Here is a 4,768-nt window from a genome sequence, read left to right as displayed (position 1 = left end):
AAGAAGAAGTAGGATGAAAATAAGAATAATTCCAAGCCGGCAAAAAGTGTATCTGCAGCGCTCCTCTAAGTGTATCTGCAGAATGTCATTTATGGAAAAAAATAGATACAATGTTTCAACCGCTGTATGGAGTGAATGTCCCATAACTGTCAGAAATAGACTATTTATGACAGTTCTGGGACATTCACTCCATACAGCGGTTGAAACCGCTGTATGGAGGGAATGTCATAGAACTGTCAGAAATAGACTATTTATGACAGTTCTGGGACACTCACTCCATACAGCGGTTGAAACATTGTATCTATTTGTTTCCATAAATGGATCCATTTATGGAAACAAATAGATACAATGTTTCAACCGCTGTATGGAGTGAGTGTCCCAGAACTGTTAGAAATAGTCTATTTCTGACAGTTCTATGACATTCCCTCCATACAGCGGTTGAAACCGCTGTATGGAGTGAATGTCCCAGAACTGTCAGAAATAGACTATTTATGACAGTTCTGGGACATTCACTCCATACAGCGGTTGAAACCGCTGTATGGAGGGAATGTCATAGAACTGTCAGAAATAGACTATTTATGACAGTTCTGGGACACTCACTCCATACAGCGGTTGAAACATTGTATCTATTTGTTTCCATAAATGGATCCATTTATGGAAACAAATAGATACAATGTTTCAACCGCTGTATGGAGTGAGTGTCCCAGAACTGTTAGAAATAGTCTATTTCTGACAGTTCTATGACATTCCCTCCATACAGCGGTTGAAACCGCTGTATGGAGTGAATGTCCCATAACTGTCAGAAATAGACTATTTATGACAGTTCTGGGACATTCACTCCATACAGCGGTTGAAACCGCTGTATGGAGGGAATGTCATAGAACTGTCAGAAATAGACTATTTCTGACAGTTCTGGGACACTCACTCCATACAGCGGTTGAAACCGCTGTATGGAGGGAATGTCATAGAACTGTCAGAAATAGACTATTTATGACAGTTCTGGGACACTCACTCCATACAGCGGTTGAAACATTGTATCTATTTGTTTCCATAAATGGATCCATTTATGGAAACAAATAGATACAATGTTTCAACCGCTGTATGGAGTGAGTGTCCCAGAACTGTTAGAAATAGTCTATTTCTGACAGTTCTATGACATTCCCTCCATACAGCGGTTGAAACCGCTGTATGGAGTGAATGTCCCAGAACTGTCAGAAACAGACAGAAACTGTCACAGAACTGTCCTTCTTCTCATCCTTCTTCTCATCCTTCTTCTCATCCTTCTCCTTCTTCTCATCCTTCTCCTTCTTCTCATCCTTCTCCTTCTCCATCTTCTCATCCTTCTCCTTCTCCTTCTTCTCATCCTTCTCCTTCTCCTTCTCTTTCTTCTCATCCTTCTCCTTCTTCTCATCCTTCTCCTTCTTCTCATCCTTCTCCTTCTCCTTCTCCTTCTTCTCATCCTTCTCCTTCTTCTCATCCTTCTCCTTCTCCTTCTCCTTCTTCTCATCCTTCTCCTTCTTCTCATCCTTCTCCTTCTTCTCATCCTTCTCCTTCTCCTTCTTCTCATCCTTCTCCTTCTTCTCATCCTTCTTCTCATCCTTCTCCTTCTTCTCATCCTTCTTCTCATCCTTCTCCTTCTTCTCATCCTTCTCCTTCTTCTCATCCTTCTCTTTCTCCTTCTTCTCATCCTTCTCCTTCTTCTCATCCTTCTCCTTCTCCTTCTTTTCATCCTTCTCTTTCTTCTCATCCTTCTCCTTCTCCATCTTCTCATCCTTCTCCTTCTTCTCATCCTTCTCCTTCTCCTTCTCCTTCTCCTTCTTCTCATCCTTCTCCTTCTTCTCATCCTTCTCCTTCTCCTTCTTTTCATCCTTCTCCTTCTCCTTCTTCTCATCCTTCTCCTTCTCCTTCTTCTCATCCTTCTCCTTCTCCTTCTCCTTCTCCTTCCTCATCTCCAAGGGCATTTAAATTAAAGGTACAGTGTTCTGCACTAATTTAAAGGCTCTCTGAAGCCTAGAAACCCTTTTAATAAGTTAACTTCTTCTCATCCTTCTCCTTCTTCTCATCCTTCTCCTTCTTCTCATCCTTCTCCTTCTTCTCATCCTTCTCCTTCTCCTTCTTCTCATCCTTCTCCTTCTCCTTCTTCTCATCCTTCTCCTTCTTCTCATCCTTCTCCTTCTCCATCTTCTCATCCTTCTCCTTCTCCTTCTTCTCATCCTTCTCCTTCTTCTCATCCTTCTCCTTCTTCTCATCCTTCTCCTTCTCCTTCTTCTCATCCTTCTCCTTCTCCTTCTTCTCATCCTTCTCCTTCTCCTTCTTCTCATCCTTCTCCTTCTCCTTCTCCTTCTCCTTCCTCATCTCCAAGGGCATTTAAATTAAAGGTACAGTGTTCTGCACTAATTTAAAGGCTCTCTGAAGCCTAGAAACCCTTTTAATAAGTTAACTTCGTAGCGAATTAATTCGCATCGAATCGAATTTCATACTGGAATTCGCCGAATCAGCCGAATCGAATTTTTGAGAAATTCGCTCATCTCTAATTATATTCCTCCCTTTTTCTAATCAAAATAAATAAAAAACCTTTAGTTCTATTTTAGGAGACAGCAGTACAGGGATCAACATTTCATTTTTAAGCCATGGAGGGGAGTATCTTTCCATATTTCTACATGGACAGTTCCCCAATTATTTTGAATTAAATGGTCTACCATTTCTCTAAACATGAATGTCTAGCCTTCAGCCTATTTGTTCTTCTTTCATTTTTATAAATAAACGTTATTTTCTTTTTCAGGCCACAGTAACTTTAATATTCTATGCATTGAGGCACACCCTGCCATAATGACACTTATATAGGACCTATGACAGAAGACAGAGCCTTTTTTAAAGCCTCATTGTTAACAAATTAAAAAAAAAACCTCAGCAAAAAGGCAGGCTCATGGATATTCAACAGCATGTTTAGCAAATGTGGAAGCACTCAGCTGGTCCATAATAAGGTAAGGAATCCTTTATTTAAGTATTTTATATTCATAATAGTGATAGACAACCTTTTCACTTTGGACCACGGTTCATCCTTTGTGATTAACCTATGTGTGTTTATAGAAATAATTTGATTAACTGAACTTGAAATCCCCATGAGGCACACTACACAGAAATCTCCCTAAGACTGCAACACAGCTAATTAATTTTAAAAATGATTAAATGATACTTTTTCCGTATGAAAAGCACAAAGATGTGACTTGAATTGAAATGTAGCAGAATTAATTAAACAAATTAAAATAGCCAAAACACGTAGCAAAGACTTCTTTAACTACTTGCATCCATTTGAACTAGAACAATGATTCCCCTGGAAGAAAAATCAGATGCACTCTAATTTATAAGAAGTACCATTTTATAAATATGAAAAATGTGCAAACAGGTAAATACTAAAAATACAATGCTGGTAAAAGAACATTATTCCTATTCCTATCCATAGATTCCTATCTGTGATTTTCATTGAGTACACCTTCTCCATTAGCATACCCCAAAAAAATATGTCAAGAGAGTTAAGGTCTGGTGAGCTTATATCTATCTATCTATCCATTCAGTTGTATCTGACCCTTGGCAATTGCATGGACCATCACTCGTAAGTGACTTTTTCCATGAATTATCAGACAGGAGCCAATTAATCTACCAGCATGTCTTTGAAGTGTGGGAGGAAACTGGAGCACCTGGAGGAAAGCCATGCAAGCACAGGGAGAACATGCAAACTCCATGCAGGGGGTGTCATGGTCAGGAATTGAACCCATGACCCATTTGCTGTAGGGCAGATGTGCTAACCACTAAGCCACTGTGCTGCCTGGTGAGCTCATATAGTGATATATTATACACATACAATATATACACATATAGTGATATTTCCTATGTGTTCAGACTTTAGGGACACCCTGTAGTAGAGGACAGCTTGTACAAATGTTTCCATCAGCATTTAGAAACCTGATGTTTACCTGTACAGTAAAAAGATTTCATATGTAAGTCTGAAAAAAATCTATACTTACACAGTATATGTTATATAGGACAGCACAGTGGCTAAATGGTTAGCATTTCTGCCTGGTAGTACTAGGGTCGTTGGTTCAAATCCCAACCATGGCACCACTGGGTACTGGGCAGCACAGTGGTTAGGTGGTTAGCACTTCCACCTGGCAGTACTAGGGTTGTTGGTTCAAATCCCAACCATGGCACCACCTGCCTGGAGTTTGCATGTTCTCCCTGTGCCTGCGTGGGTTTCCTCTGGGTACTCCGGTTTCCTTCCACACCCCAAAGACATGCTGGTATGTGAATTGGCTCCTATCTAAATTGGCCTTAGTATGTGTATGTATGAATATGAGTTAGGGACCTTAGATTGTACTCCCCTTGAGGGTTAGGGACTGATATGAATATACATTATAAATATAAAGCACTGCATAAATTGATGGCGCTATATAAGTACCTGCAATAAATAAAAAATACTCCGGTTAACTCCCACATTCCAAAAACATGCTGGTAGGTTAATTGGATCCTGTCTAAATTGTATGTATGAATGTGAGTTAGGGACCTTAGATTGTACACTCCTTGAGAGTTAGGGACTAATGTGAATGTACAATATATATGTAAAGCGCTGTGAAAATTGATGGCACTATATAAGTACCTGAAATAAATATATATATATATATAAACACAATATTGCCAAAAGTATTGGGACACCCCTCCAAATAATTGAATTCAGGTGTTCCAATCACCTCCATGGCCACAGGTGTATCAA

Source organism: Staurois parvus, unplaced genomic scaffold, assembly GCF_062004578.1.
Source record: "Staurois parvus isolate SC_StPar_1 unplaced genomic scaffold, SC_StPar_1.0 ptg000136l, whole genome shotgun sequence".
NCBI classification, from domain to species: Eukaryota; Metazoa; Chordata; class Amphibia; order Anura; family Ranidae; genus Staurois; species Staurois parvus.
The sequence above is the reverse complement of the archived record's forward strand: the minus strand, read 5'-3'. Positions refer to the sequence as shown.